The sequence below is a fragment of the Trachurus japonicus genome, chromosome 7 (genome assembly GCF_045865225.1).
Source record: "Trachurus japonicus isolate A0001 chromosome 7, Traja_1.0".
Classification (NCBI taxonomy): domain Eukaryota; kingdom Metazoa; phylum Chordata; class Actinopteri; order Carangiformes; family Carangidae; genus Trachurus; species Trachurus japonicus.
Window position 1 is genome coordinate 5,504,298 of NC_140913.1, and position 16,620 is coordinate 5,520,917.

Sequence of the window (16,620 nt, forward strand, 5' to 3'; positions counted from 1 at the left end):
TGAAAACTGAACTCACATTATGCCTGAGTGCTAATTCAAGAATGTTCCAGCAGTGAAGGGACCCTAACCCTTTTATTTTGAAATTAGCAAAGACAGTGAAGCAGGTGCTGTTCATGTGTGTCCCAGCTGGTCCTGTCAGGGAGGGGGGGGGGGGTCGCTGTCACCGCCAGGAGGAGGAAGGGGCGAAAAGAGCTCAAGGTTGCCAGTGCCACACAGTTTGTGTGTGTGTGTTTGGGCTGGACTTGGAGGGTCATTACTATGACGATGCCTGGCAGGGCAGGTGCCATACGGTGCGTTGCGGGGTGCGGCAGGCAGCCACAGATTTAGCAAGAAGCTCGTGCCGCATCTTAGCGGGATAATCCATTGTAATCCCACGCAGGGGAGTCCCCCCCACCTCACCCCTCCACCACCAACCATACCTTGTTCCTTCTTTCTCTCCCTCAACCCCCCTTTGGCTCTCCATCTCCCGGGATACGAAGCGAAGGTGGAGGATGCGGGCGTGTAGAGAGGGGGGGCGGGGGGGAGGAGGGAGGGTGAAGGAATTAGCATCTGTTACCACTCAGGCTCAGGTTAGCTCCTCTGAGGAGAGGGAGGGGGGAGGGAGGGGGGGGAAAGAGCCTCTAGCTGTCACTGCGTAGCGAAGCCGCAAATGAAAAACGACAGGGGACGACCCATTAGAGCTCCCTCCCTCCCGCTCTCTCCCTCGCCGTCCCTCCATCCATCATTCCATCCATCCCTCTTTACTCCTCTCTGCTCTTTTGCACATCCCTCTGCCCCCAAACCCTCTAATCTGCACCCTTCTCCACTCCTTCTCCCTCTGAATCACTTTTCCTCTCCTTCGTTTCTTTGTTTTTTTTCCCCCTTCCTCTCAGCTTCTTCATTTATCTTCTTCCTCCCTCCTCAGGTTTCCACTGTTCTGCTCTTCTTTTTCTGTCTACTTCCTCTTCCTCATCACTCCTCATCCTCTCCTCTTTCCCCTGCAGTCCTTCTCGACTTGTCTTCCTATTTTTACTTCTTCTCTTTCTCTCCCTCCTGCTCCTGTTTTTCCTCCTCTGCAGTCCACTCAACAACGCCCCGCCTGCTAATGACACTGGAATCGATTCAGTGCTCTTAATAGCTGACAGATAATTGTAGAAATGTATAAAGCCCCACAGTTCGTTTTTTTTCTTGGTATTAGACAAGGCCATTTGGTGAGTTGTGTGTTTGTGAATGTGTTTTTGTTTTTGTGTGTGCGTGTTTATGTTTAGTCTCCATTCTGCCAGGTCCCTGCATTAAAAAAAGACAGTGTATCTTTACTTACAGCTGAACAAAATAACAGCACCTTCATGAAACTAAACTGGACAGCAGGTCACATGTAATTCCTATAAACATGTGCATTTTCCAGATTTGGATGTAGCAAAATCTAATAAGAATGGAATAAATAATGAACTCAGTCTGATATGATCAACTGTTGTGATGTTCTCAGCCCAAAAAAAGAGTATATTTTAATGCCTAAGGATGTGAGAACCCTGAACCAGAGGCGGACCCACTTTCATAAGAGGCCCAGCCAATCAGAAGACTTTGTTTTTAAAATCCAATACTCGAGCTGTTCATCCACCCTAAGAAAAAAAGCCTTACTGTTGCCACAGCCTGAGCTGTGAGCTTCTCAGTCAATCAGTGGCCTCTACCCCACATGTATTGAATTTTATTGGCTGCATTGTCAATGGCGTGTTATCCAATTAGAGAAAAAATGTAGGTTTGCGTGCAAGAAGAAGTAGTCCTTCAGCCAGGCTGGCTAGAGACAGTTCATGCTATATAATACTGTCAAAACCAGTCAAACAAAGCAGGTGGAAGCTGCTGCATCCGCTCTCATACCGGCAAACTCAGAGCAGCAAAACTGTCAGACTCATGGAATTTGCACAAGATGCACAAAAGATCCATAAAAAAGTATTCGGCAGCCTTGGTCTCCAACTAAACTAAACTAGTTGGCAATTTTGACTTTTGATTTAGCACCATTTTCATATTCAAATAAACTTGTCCTATAAGGCTTTCATCTGATTGTTTTTTGTGCTATCAAAAGAAATGTGGCACTTTTCATTAAAGGGGACATATTATGGAAATATCGCTTTTTGAAGGCTCTTTAACATACATTTAGGTGTTTATCTTGCCTTCCAGCCCCAAAATGTGAGAATTGACAAAAAAAATATCTGTAATGTTCAGGCTCCCTAGGTTGAAATCCAAGTGTTTTTACGAGCTGTTCCCTCAGTTGTCTTCCAGTGATTCAACTAGTTTTCGAATTTGCATAACCCTGTGTGTGCAGCCAAGGGATGCGCGTGAATGTGGTGACGTAGGGACGAGGGCGGGGACTGCTAACTCCATCGGCTGACAAGAAGTTAGCCAAAACCACCGTATCGCTTACTTCTGCTTTAAGGTGGTGATGGCACTACTAAATTCTGTGTATTCAATTGGAAATGTTGAACTCTGATTAGTTAATATCATCAACGATGATCAGTACATGAATTAAAGTAGACCTGATGTAACTAACTATACATGACAAATGGCAGCAACAGAACTCCAGTTGTTTTAGACACTTTATTATTTCTGAACATTAATTATAAGATGCAAGCTGTGTAATCTTAAACCCACTGGAGCAGCTGAGTCCTCTCTGGTTGACATAATAACTCATTTAATTTACTCAAATGAGGTGACGCCTGCTTTCTAGTCCTCTGAGCTCACATACCAACATGGATCTAATGTACTGTTTTCATTAAGATCAGCCCTGAGATGCATAATATCAAAGCTGTGCATATTTAACATTTGTGTAATTATTTATTTCACATGATCTGACTGACATTAGCTGGAACTGTAGCTCATTATTCTTGTATAGTATTGCTAGAGTGTTCTGTGTGGCATTTTCAATTTCTACAGTGACGTGAAAAGCATCTAACATCAGTTGCATGCGCAGAGTCGAAGACTTTAAAGTGAAAACCATGAAAGCTTAACTAGATTATTTTTACAATGAAGTAATGTTCTTGGAGAAAATTAATTTAAAAACACATTCCACACACTGAGACAGATAATCCACTGTAAAGACCAAAGGTTTATCCAGGACACGCATTCAAAACAATGGAGCAACTGGTGCTGAATGACCAAGGTCAGACCAGTATGTGATCCCAGGGTCATGGCTGTGTCCTATACCATGCAACCATGTGACTGTATGACGCACACATCGCATACATACACCCACATGAGTGCACACACACATAGAGACACACACACACACATGCATTCACAGTGAAGAGCAGGATCATATGATGCAGCCTGCATGAAAGACACACAACCAGACAAACCGTCCTATTCACATGCGCAATACACACACACACACACACACACACATACAAGGTTACATTGTATATTGTAGTGGGACCCAAAAAAGGGCAACAACTTGACATTTGCAGCTACAGATAATCACATGCTGAAACATAAAGCTAGTGATGGGTTGCTATTGGAAACCTGCTGGTGTGTGTTGGGTCAATCAGAACCTGTGTCCATGAGTTATTATTTAAGAATATCGACAATTATACACCAAGTAGTTCCGACCAAGCAATCTGATTGGTCAACAAGACATTTCGCACATGCTCAAATCAGCAGGACAGCATGCCTAACTCATCACTAAACATATTACTCCGCCAAGTCATGTTGTTGTATCAATCTCCATGGTGACTATCCATCCATGGATTCTTATTTTAATTTTTTTAGAAACATTATGTTACTCGTGAAAATAACCTCCTGTAGAGTGTTTTCCTGTCAGATGCCAAACTCAAAATTTAGAACAATTAAAGCAGAAGTAAGCGGAATATTTGTGTATAAGTCTTAAATAGTTATATCTTCCGACAGCAATCACTTACATAGAGTGTTTGGACCGAAACACAGGTCTGTCAGTCACTCTGCTCTGCTCTGAGCCGAGGAGAAAACTTTTCTCGTATCCTACAGTTTTTATCCAATGAGGAGAGAGAACGGCATGCAGGGCTGTGTGTGCAGCCAAGGGATGCGCGTGAATGTGGTGACGTCGGGACGAGGACTGTTATGGTGCGTTCAAGGCAGCCCGTAACTCGTGTTTTTCCGACCTGTGAAGTCGTACCAGTTCGATCTGGTACGAGTTCACGGGTTGGAAGTTACGAGTGGCCGTTATAGTGCACTTTCACAGGTAAAACAGGTCGGAAAAACATGAGTGGGTTGCCTGAAACGCAGAGGTGTATAGTAACGAAGTAGATGTACTTCGTTACACTACTTAAGTAGTTTTTTTGAGGATTTGTACTTTACTGGAGTTCTTTTTTTAATCAGGACTTTTACTTTTACTTCACTACATTTAAAAGTTAAAAAATATACTTTTACTCCGTTACATTTACGTTCGCCACCTCGTTACTCGTTACAAATTAAAATAGACATGTAGGCTATATGACCAAATAATCGCCTGCGTGCAAATATGCGCATGTGCTCTAAAAGCCGTCGGGGGTCCGACCTCATTCAGTAAAAGCCTGTTCAGTCAAATGCCCGGGTGATTACTAGGCTCGTATTTGAATCTGCGATAGTGAAGCATTCACACAGTCTCTGTCACTACGACCCGCTGCTGCTGCTGCTGCTGCTGCTGCTGCTGCTGCTGCTGCGGAGAGCTGTCTTTGGACGGCTCCAAAGATCCTCTATGCGTAACAGGATCGATCACTCTCATGCGCCGATTGATAAGTTCTGTTTTTACCGCGCACCACTGCATGTGTGCCTGTTACAAATACCCGCCTGGTTCTTAGAAACGCCTTGGCTCCAAGTTGATTGAGCATATTAAACGCCTGGGCCACTAATGGTCATACGGTACACAGACAGACACTTGCTTTATGTTCTCAGGCAGACACAGACACTTGATTCACTCACTCTACATGTTTGCTCAGGTGTTTTTTGGTTTTATCATTCCACATCTATTCACCTGAAAGTGAAATAAAACAACACACGAGCAAAACAAGTGGTTGTTTTGCTTCTTTTTATGCTAAATACTTTTTACTTGTACTTGTACTTTTGATACTTGAGTATATTTTTTCACAAGATACTTTTGAAACTTAAGTACATTTAATGTGAGCTACTTTAAGACTTTTACTCAAGTAATTTTCTTATGGGTGACTTTTACTTTTACCAAAGTCGTTTTCAGTTATGGTATTTCTACTTTTACTTAGTTACTTTTTTCAAGTACTTTATACACCTCTGCTGGAACGCTACAAAGTCGTAAGTTGTGACTTGAAGCTGTAATTTACGGTTTCAAAAGCCTGCCTGGAACGCAGCATTAGCCGAAACGACCGGATCGCTTAATTCTGCTTTAAATAACCATTTTTTAGTGAATATGTTGTAAACGGCCCCATTTTAGTCAAGAGGCTGTTCCCTTCCGTATGTGTAACGTACAGTCAGAGAGACAAAGTAGACAAAGAAAATAAAACATGGCCTGTAGCTGAATATTTCATTGGATAAAACAGAAGATATTACCTCTATGTTTTTCTGTCTCTCTTTTTTTGCAACTTTTGGGATTTTAAATAATCTGTTTGTAATCGTAATGTTTGACTTTCCCCATCAGTTGTGTCGGCAACGTGGTGTTGATTTAGTTTGGTAAAGTCCGAGACCGTGATAAAACAGTAACGTCAAAAGCACACCCCCAAGGGTAATATTGCTTAAGTCAACACCAACTCCAACAACTTTAGACAGTGAGTCATTCCTATAATCTTCTGCCGGGATACGACCTATAAGAGCAGACGTAAGTAACGGTAACAACAATATAAACTGGTAAACCTTAGTATTTATCGTTTAGTCTAGGAACAAATCGCACTTGGTGTACATGTAGGTTTAGGAAAAAGGACTGTGGCCTCCTCCACCCTCCTGTCATAATGACTAAGGTCATGAGCGGTTTCCCTGGAGAGCAGCCAGACATATTCACTGTTATATGATTGAACAGCTGTTTGAGCATAAAAGAAGTAAAAAACAAATGACTTGGACGGATAAAAACAAAAGAGAGTGGGAGAGGAATGGAGCCAAGAGAGGGCTGTGCCACTGCAGAGAACTGACAAGAGGAAGAATAAATGGAGAAGCTAAGAGGAGGAGGAGTTTATTTCCCACCTCTGCGGGGAGTGTGTTTAGCCCCCGCCCCCCCTCCTCCTACCATGGGCTGCTGTTTACATGGCCTTTATTCCTTTCCTTCGCAGCATTAAAGAAACAATCTGCTTAATTAATGCCAGGGTTTTTAATCAGCTCGCTCTATTTGACTCAGCGCACAAGCCCCCGCCACTACAATGGAGACATTGATTTGTTGCGTTCTCCCCAGAGCGCGACTGAAACGTAAAATATCTTGCGACGATTATTAAATCATATTGACTGAAACGGTCTCTTGCTCTTCTGACGAGAGCCTCCGCTCAGGTGATGTAGCCTACGCCTCAAGGGGACATTATGGAAATATCACTTTTTGAAGGCTCTTTAACATATATTTAGGTGTTTGTCTTGACTTCCAGCCCCAAAATGTGAGAATTGACAAAAATATCTATATAAAATATAATATCTATACTTTTCAAGCTCCCGAGGTTGAAATCCATGTGGTATTACGAACTGTTCCCTCAGATGTCTTCCAGTGATGTAACTCGTTTTCGAATTGCATAACCCCACCCCTACCTGGGACGGGTAGAAGGGGCGGGGCAAGCAGTGGCTGATTTGCATTTAAAGGGACAGGCACTGAAACCAGCCATTTTGAACAGATGAAAAGAGCTGTGATGTTTGATCCTTGGGGTATTTTGACCAAAACATGTCTTTAAGACACCTGGGAACTATTTTAATTTGTGGAAAAGGGGCATAATATGTCTCCTTTAAAATCAAAGGCTTGTTGCCTTCAGGTTCGGAGCATAGACTGTAAAAAGAACGGACGTAGCACCCGTGATGTCACCCATTGGTTTGGGGGAGTCTGTTTTGTGATCCTACTACGGGCATTTGAACTGCGCCATCTTGGATTTTAATGGGAGTGTACTTTCCATATTTTGAGGAGATGCGGCGGTTAGCCGGCTGAGAAACCGCCCACTGAACTCGAAGCAACCAGCTAACGGCCGGTGACTGTCTGCGAACCTGTCACTCAATGTAACCACACCCCAATTTACCCACGTGTGTGTTAAGCAAGTGACTCTAAGTTGAGTTATGGGGGCGGGACTAGATAAGCTTTTGCTTCTCCCGCTTTTCCCTTTCGGCCATGTATTGTATTATTTGATGATGAAGTGTGATGATGATGATTTAAATTGACATGCCCGAAATAAACAAATTGATTGATTGATTGATTGATTGAGTCCAACATGTGGTGGAGGCTTTGGTCCAGAGGCGGCAGATGTTTTCAGTGTGGATGCGTGAACCTTGTGCTCCGGCAGAGTCCTTGTCCTGCTCTTCACTCACAGCTTCAATGGCGACATTCAGACGTGGTTTATCAAAGGATCTACACCGTCCTATCAGCTGTAATTGCTATTTGTGCAGGAGCAGTTTATTCACCACTGTCTATGGCAGCTGGCTGTAAGTGATTCACCAGTTGTCTGATGTTACTTTATCTCATTGTTGGCGCTCACAGCACCAACCGGTGCTACCAAGTGAAAAGACTGAGATTTGAATAGAAGATAGATGTTTGAGCTTTTCCCATCATTCTTTGCATTTAAAACCAGCAGATGTTCCGTGTGTTGGATCTTTTCTACTCTGTCTGGGCTTAAAGTCGACTCATACAGTATAATGTTTCTGCTTTGAGAAAATGTTTCATGTCTGTGGTGTAGAGAATGAGCCAAAGACCAGATTTACACTGTAATGTGGAATGAAAAGAGTTCAAAACACATTTGATATCAGAAACACATATAGGCTCTTGTCTACACTGGCTGTTCATTGCAAAGATACATAATGTGTGATAAGAGGGATTAAGTAGAAACTTGGTTAGAAAATACTTTTTAACATGCAAAAGTTTAAGGAGGAAACAAATTCACAGGAACTTGTGTCTAATGTTCGACTGATCAACTCTTCATGGAGGTGTAGCATCAGGTCCAGGTTTCTAATAAAATCCAAAGGTGATAATAGAAGAGCGTGAGTTCTAAATTACAACTCATTGTAATTTTCATGAGCCAAAAGTTATGTTTCTATCTACTTATTATTTATCTGCAGATCATTAAAAATGTTAATGCGAATAAAGCCGGTGAAAGTGTGTTTCTGGAAAAAAAATAATTCTGCGTAATGATGTCACACACTGTTTTGTAATCAAACTGGTGTGCCTTATACCTTTCTTGCATTTTAAGGTGTTTCCATTTATTTTTGCACTGAATCGCAACAACAAATGCGCACAAGCCAGAAGTGGCACAAGCCATATGAGCACCGGCCCGGTTAATTTAGCTTTTTTTTTTTGCAAACATGGATCGCATCTACCGACAAGTGGTGAATATTGCACAAGTCATAATAGTGCTTATGTGCCAAGCCAACTAACAGTGACATACCAAGCTATCATCAGAAGACGGTGGCGTGCATCTTCCTTTGTTTTGTCTCTGAAAAGCCAGAAATACGTAGCACAACTGCATTTGACATTAACCTGACAAAGAACTGTTTCCATGAACATTTATTATAGAAGTCTTTTATCAATCAAGAGAAAAATCCGATGAGATCGACAGGATAAACTTTTTGTCGATATTCATGATATTTAATAGAGTAGAAAACATTTTAAATTCCATACAACTTAATGTGCGTGAAACGTGTGGATGGAAACATAGCTATAGATGTCAAGTTTATTGACTTTTTGCAATTTTTCATCCTCCCCATAATTATCTAAATGCCAAAACGTGTAAATGTCATCCGGCTGGTGATTTTTTGTAGCTTTCAGAAACAAAGCTGCAGTGAAGTGAATAAAAAGACAGACAAGTGTGTGTGTATGTGTGTGTGTGTGTGTTTACCTTACAACATGTGAAAGGCTCTGTGCATTTGTCGAGTGTGAGGATGATAGTTCACGCGCTAGAAACACCCAGCGCAGGAAACGCAGGGACAGGCAGAGACACACACTTCTGCAGCGCACGTTCACACACTCGTGCACACGCGTTGATGGAGATGTGTGTTGCCAGGTCAGCTGATGCAACATCTTCCTCCTCCTCCTCCCAGTGGATCGCGGATTGAACAATGATTGACTGCCAAAGTCTCGGTCCACCTGTCCTGCTTCTCCCTGACGCTGCGCAGGCTTTTAGCTGCAGGTTGACTCACCTGGGGACTTCACTCTGTGTGTGTGTGTGCATGATGTGAGAGGACGTTTGGCCTCTTAAACACAGTGGGTCCCTCCTGCGCCCCAGTGCTCCTTAGGGACCATAGGGAAAGAAAAAAAAAAGAAAAAGCAAACGGTGCCATACATCACAGTCAGCGCACTGCTGCCTAGAGACCGGAGGAGAGGGAGTGGTGGAAGAGGTACACATGAGGAAGAGATGGAGACTGGAGGGAGGGAGGGTGAAAGTCATGTAGACACTTTAGCCTGACTTCAGAAGTCAACCCTGATGTAATCACTGTGAAACAGTTTTAATTGTCAAATGTAGTAGTGGTGTGTCTTTTTTTTTTAAGTATATTTTTTGGCTTTTTTTTGCCTTTATTTGATAGCACACAGTATAGATAGACAGGAAAGGGGGAGGCAGAGAGAGGGGGATGACATGCAGGAAAGGGTTGCCCGACGCGGGATTCGAACCGGGGACGCCTGCGCTGAGGACTGTAGCCTCTACATGGGGCGGGCCTCTTTACCCACTGCGCCACACACCGCCCCAGTGGTGTGTCTTTTTTGAATGCAAAAGATAAAAAGTTTCGATCATCGTTTTTTTTCCAGTAGTGTAGACGCCTTTTTTTTAAATAACACTGGGTTTTTAAAATGCCGCTTATTACCGGGTTTTCTCTTGGCGTCACATCCCGCTTTGAGTCTGACCAATCAGCACAGAGTAAACCTCAAGCCCCACCCGTTTGGCCCCCGTAAAAGTTTCTGGAGATGGCCCTTTAGGGGACACACCAATGGCCCCAACCCATAAAATGTCCCTGAAGTTCCTGCAGTGGAAGCGGCCTTCTGTCTTCCACATAGCGTCTTGCAAGATCAGTGCTTGGTCCCGGTGTCCCAGCTCTTGTCTCTGCGGCACCGCTACATAAACACACCCCCGTAATCTGTTGTTTATGACAGATAAGACTACACAAATATACACATCATAACATCGTGTAATACTTAACGTTATCCACCGTTCTATTGATTGCTTTCTCGCCGGCTTCGTTGAAATCAAATGCACATGGCTGGGAGGAGGGTTAGCAAAACAGAGGGAAAGCAACCAGACTTGCATAGTTCCCCTTAAAAAAAATGTTTCACTCAGTCGGGTCTCACATCAGTGGGAGCGGCTGCAGCTTCCAGCCGTAGGAAGATTTTCACCAATTCTTCACAAGAGATTAATTCATATTTAGAAAAATGGTTTGTCACAGCTTCACAAATATCACAGCAAAGAAATAAGTTTAGGACCCACTCAGCCAGAGTGTGGTCCTATAGGTTTCTTGTTTCAGACTGATTTCATGTCTGAACACTTGGTGGAAGCTCAGCTTTCTTAGACTGACCCCATGTACATTTGAACATGAGACAGTCTCCTCTCTTTACAGCATGTAAACACTGTGGCTACAGTATCATGTGTAAACACAATCATTTGAGTCTGCGTATCTGAGCATCATGAAACGTATATCACGTAGTCATGTGCATGAATGAGAGCGCTGTGCGGCAGCCGTCAGGAGAGGCTGAATGGATCTTGTTTTATTTGCGTGCGTCATAACTGTTGAACTCTGGTGTCATGACTCTCATGTGGGGAAGCAGCTTCAACTGTTTCAACTGCCCCACCCCACCCCACCCCAGAGCCTGCAGAGTTACTTTACTGTCGTAGCTGGCTGCGTGTTGAAGACTTTGCGTTGAATTGAACTCGCTGCTGTCATGTTGTTTAACCCGAACAGGAGGTGGAGGAGGAGGAGGAGGAGGCCTGTTAGTACAGGGCTCCAGACTAACTTTTTTACTAGGAGCACAGTTTCCCCTTAAAATTTCAGGAGTGCAAACAGAAAATGAAGGGTTGCACATCGTAAATCAACTTGCAAGTCAAATATTCATATTTCCTTATCATTTATGATCCTCATACACATCGGCCTGCCACCTTTAATGACGAATTCCCAATTCTTTGAGTCATCCCTTCCACATTTCACCAGTGTTAAAAAACAAACAGTAGAAAACGTAATATTACTGGTTGCACATGCGCCAGTAGATGAAAAATTTACTTGCAGTCTTAAATTTTAGGGGCAAAATGCCTCCATTTAGGGGCAGTCTGGAGCCCTGTAGTAACAACACTGTGTGAGAGGAGACGAGAGAGGCAGGGATGGAGAGACAGAGAGGAGAAGAGGAAGATGGTGACAGAGGAGATGCCTCACTGCAGGGCCGGCCCTGTACATCTGGGGGCCCTAAGCAGGATAAAATTGGGGGCCCTGCCTCACAGTGTATCATCACATATTCATAAAACCAGCTACCGTATGCAACCCTTGCATATTTTATTGTACCTCTATCAACATGATGGCGAGCAGATATTTCATTACTAATTAGAGTCTAAACACTTAAAGCAGATAACAGCGGCACGGCCGTTTCGGCTAATGCTGTGTTCAAGGCAGGCTTTTGAAACCGTAAGTTACAGCTTCAAGTCACAACTATGACTTGGTAGCGTTCCAGGTAACCCGTAGCTCGTGTTTTTACCGTCCTGTTGTCTGTGAAAGTTCCCTATAACGGCCACTCGTAACTTCCGACCCGTGAACTCGTACCAGATCGAACTGGTATGACTTCACAGGAAGGAAAAACACAAAGTACGAGTTTCCTTGAACGCACCATGAGTTAGCAGCCCCCGCCCTTGTCAGGCATCAATTGGTCCTCGTGCTACGTCACCACATTCACGCGCATCCCTTGGCTGCACACACAGCCCTTCATGCCGTTCTCTCCCCTCATTGGATAACACTTGTATCCCACAAGGAAAATTTTCTCCTCGGGTTACAGCAGAGCAGAGTGACGGAGAGACTCGTGTTTAGGCTGAAATACTTCATGTAAGTGATTGCTGACGGAAAATAGGACTATTTAGGACTTATATTAACAAAAACATTCCACTGATATCTGCTTTAAAGCTGTCTAATTGCACTTGTCATTTTTTCTTCTACTTTGTTTTTGTCTGAATGTTAATGTTAATATTGTGAATGGCAATAGGTGGCTCCAAACCGGCAGTACTTTTGATGTAGCAGAAAGATAAAAGATTCTACAAAAGATTACAGTTTGAACAGATTTATTTTCTTTAAATTATCTGTACAGCTAAATTCTAGAACCCTTAAAACAAAACTTCAGTTGAGAAGAAGATAGAGGATGTTGGTTGGTCAGCAGCATCATCAGCAGTAACCATTGGAGCTGTGGAGAAGATTAGTAGATTTTTTAGCCACTTTACACACAATTTAATTTTCCAACAGAGATAAACATATTGTGGCAACAAACAAGAAACTTACCAACTGTATGACTGGAACCAGCCACAGGGGATGAGGATGTGGCAACATGACAGCCATTAATAAATGGGTGATTGTGATCCTTTATCCCCTCACAGGAAAACAGCTGTTATCTTTTCACTGTAAACAGACCTTAAAATCAGCCAGGACATGTTAACTGCAGCAGGCTGGTATGTAGCAGCTAGCCAGCTAAGTGAGCTAACACAAGCACCGACATGTTTTTCGGCTAAACGTACATCTAGTAAACATAACATTAATTAGCCTTACCTTGTCCTTGTTTTTTTTTCATCCTTGACCTTCTTTTTCCTATTTTCCGCACCTGACGGATATATCCTTTTGGACATCGTCGCTGTCCAAAAGCTAATCACCTCCTCGCAAATCGCGATCTCAGTGAGTGAGGGAGGGAGGGGGCCAGGGGGGAGAGAAGGGGAAGGGGTGGTGCGCGCTCGTTACCGGACAACGGCCACAGTCTGCGTTACGTTTACGTATGCGTGTCACGGTCATTGTTGCCAGTTGGGTCAAGGGTTACACTTTGTCAGAGACGGTTAGACAAATGATTGAGCAAAGTTTGGGGGCCCCCTAGTGGCTGCGGGGCCCTAAGCAGCTGCTTAGTTCGCTTATAGGGAGGGCCGGCTCTGCCTCACTGTGGAAGTCAGGCAGGGATGGAGGGATGGAGGGATGGAGGCGGTGACGGTGGTCTTTCTGCTGAGGGGGGATTTGTGTTGAGGCGGCAGGAATTAGGTTGGCCTTCGCCTCTACGCATGAATACTCCTTACACACTCATAAATACACTCTGCCTTTATACCTCCAGGTCCCAGGCCCCCCCCCCTGTCTGAAATTCAAATTCATAAGCACAAAAAGATAATTAAGTACAATATAGTCCAACAAAGGCGTGAGGCAGAACAGACAGAGAGAGCTTCAACATTACAACACAATATTTACACAGCACGTCACACACTAGTGTGAGGGAACACGACAAGTGCTGCCCAGCTCTGTGTGTGTGTGTGTGTGTGGTGATGAAGAAGAGGTGATGATGGTGTCGAGAGCCGGAGCCGAGAGGGGAGATCAAGAAAAAAAAAAAATGTGCCCACGTGCTCGTCCCTCGGCCTCCATCTCTCTCCTCCTCCCATCCCCCCATCTCCATCCTCCCTCATCCTCTCCCCTCTCTCTCCTCTCCTCCTCCTCCTCCTGCTGTTGCCGCTGCCCCCACCCCTCCAGCCATGACCCCCTCCCCACCTCCTCCTCCTCCTCCTCCTCCTCCTCCACACCCCCCACCCCCGCTGACCTCTTTCCTCCTGCCTGGCTGTGCCTCTCTCTCTACCTCCATGCCTCCCTTCCCATCTCTCCCTCTCTTCCTGCAGTGGTTTGGGCTCCACCCCCCCCACCCCCCACCTCCACCTCCACCCCTCCCCACCCCCAAAAGAATGACAGTCAACACCATCCTCTGCCCCTCTCTCTTCCTCTTTCTATCACTTCCTTTTCCTCCAAACCAGCCGCTGCTGTGCTTCTTCTTCTTTTTCTTTTTCTTCTTTTTTTGTTGTTGACTGATTCAAATAACCTCCCCGTGCTCCTTTTGCTTTTGCCCCCCCCCCCCCCTGGTCCTCCAATCATCCTTTAATTGGAGCTGATTTCTGTTTCAGTTTCAGCTCATCCATCCCATCGTCCTGCTCTTTCTCCTTCTCTCTAAATACATATTAATTAATCACCGCTCATTCATCCCTCCACTCTGTCTCTACCTTCCTGATGCTGGAACAAAATGCAGCAACGATTCAACAGTCCATCACAAATTGGGATGAAATTGGAAGATGCAGGCTGCCGCTGTGCTGCTCCGTCCTCTCTCTCTGTGCAGCAGCAGGTCAGTGTCGGTGTGGACCAGGAGTCTATTCAGAATGATGAAACCTAACAGTCAGGCAGACAGGCATCCATCCTGCCTGCCAGCCTGCTTGGCACACACCATTTATTCCATGATCACTTATTTAGCAGCCTGTCTGCCTGAAGAGACAGCCACAGAGATGGAGAGGAGGAAGAAAAAAGAGGATCTTGAACCTGCTTCAGCAATAAATATTGAAACATTTAACAGCAGTAAAACACCCTCTCTGCAGCGGGTCATGTCTCCATCCTTCCACTTTTTATTGTTTCAGTCAGAAACTCTCACTCGAATCTCAACACATCTCAGAATGGGAGAAGCTCTGATGTGCACAGTGAATACTAGATGTAGAAGCAGCTGCTCTCAGTCTGAGTTGTCCTCCTGAAGGTCCAGCTGAACAAGAAAAGGATGTTCTAAATGGAGACAGAAGTGTAAACAGCGAAAAAAAAAAAGTTTCTGGTGTGCTCTCTTTGTTGCGATGATGATGTCAGCAGGTTGTTATAGCGATCCAGAGAAAGCAGGAGGAGGAAGTGTTGGATGGAGAGGTGAAGATGGTGTGTTATTGTCTGGTCAGGCTGCAGACTGGGATGGTTTTAATCAAATAACCAGGCAGTGCTCTGCAGCGCCCCACACTCACAGCAAAGACTCTGCAACACGCATCTCATTTATTATTATTTATTATTTTCAGAATAATTTCCCTCCAACAGAGACGATTTCCTCATGAGAGTCATGTCTCAGTTGCTGTCCTGTCCCCTGGTCTTGGTCCAGCTCAGGGTCAGCTGTGTGATTTCCTACACTTTGGCAATATGATTCATCTTATTATCTCTGAACATTACGCGATACAGATGTTTCTTATGTTCACATACTAATTTAACACGATAAAGTGATGTTTCTCTGCAGTTAACAAAATTGATGACGGAGGTTCATGCTGTTTGTATTTTGTCTCATCTCCACATCTCTAATCTACAAATCAGTGATACAGACCAGGCAGGGAGTTGAGGTTCAGCCACATGTGTCTGCTTCATAAGGGAAGTCTGCCATCTGCTGGGCTGTAAATACACAGCCCCAAGTCATAGCATTAATGTGTGTCTGTGTGTGTGTGTGTGTGTGTGTGTGTGTGTGTTGTGTGTGTGTGTGGTGTGTGTGTGTGTGTGTGTGTGTGTGTGTGTGTGTGTGTGTGTTGAGGACAGTTTCCTTAACAGCTGTCATATGACATTTGTGATGTTAATGAGCATTTCATACAGAATAAGAGCTCTCTGTGTAATCAGCTGCTTAGACGGCCGAGTGTTTTCTGTTTTTTGTGTCACATGTACTCTGTGCAACAACATAGAAATTCACTGCTAAAAATGATGATAGCAGTAACATGATGGTGTGTTTAATGTACAGTGTTTAGCTAATAGGCCACTTTCTTTTGACTAAGTTGTGTTTTTCTTCACCAGTGGTTCATTATGGTTTTAGCCTTCCAGTTATTATTCCTACATCTTCACAGTCTCCACCACTTTTCTTCTGTGACTTTATGCCTTTTAGAAGCCGGAAGAAAAGAGTGGGAATACTTCTATAAAACTGTATTTAAATGTACAAGTTGCAAAGTGTCTTCTGAGGAAGGACATGGTGACAGAGAGGACAAAGCAAGAGTTGTAAAATATACTTAAAAAATAAATAAATATGATAAAAGTATTGCACAAAGAACTTATTTTCCTTTGGTAGTGTTGGGCAGTGCAGGAAGATTTGACGTTCTGTCGCAGTACTGTGCAAAGGTTTTATAGGCAGGGGTGAAAAAATGCTGTTAAGTAAGAATACTTAACAAGTAATCAAAAAAGTTACTGTTTCCCCAGTTATAACACTGTTACCGTTACTGACAGTAAAATGTGCCGTTACTTCACGAAAATACACAAAATAAAACACCAGTTAAAGCAGTGGTTCCCAACCTTTTTTGGCTTGTGACCCCATTCTGACATCACAAATTTCAATCAATCAAGATGCGTCAGCATTAGTTTAAAAAAGTAATTTTTTAAAAATCAATTATTAGACATTTCAGGTGACCCCATTTGAATACCAGGCAACCCCACGTGGGGTCCCGACCCCAAGGTTGAAAAACACTGAGTTAAAGTGTATGTTACATACACATTTTTTAATATATAGTGAGTGAGTTGGTTAGTTCCAGATAAACGGGAGTTTAG

The 16,620-nt window shown here is 43.8% G+C and overlaps 2 protein-coding genes across 3 annotated transcripts in view; both read left to right on the forward strand.

Annotated features, from left to right (window-relative positions):
- The window catches only part of commd7 (COMM domain containing 7), a 432,536-nt gene that overhangs the window by 381,951 nt on the left and 33,965 nt on the right, over positions 1-16,620 (forward strand). The window lies entirely within an intron of this gene.
- Positions 1-16,620, forward strand: part of LOC146984056 (nucleolar protein 4-like) — a 279,484-nt gene that overhangs the window by 245,361 nt on the left and 17,503 nt on the right. The gene's annotated exons all lie outside the window — the stretch shown is intronic.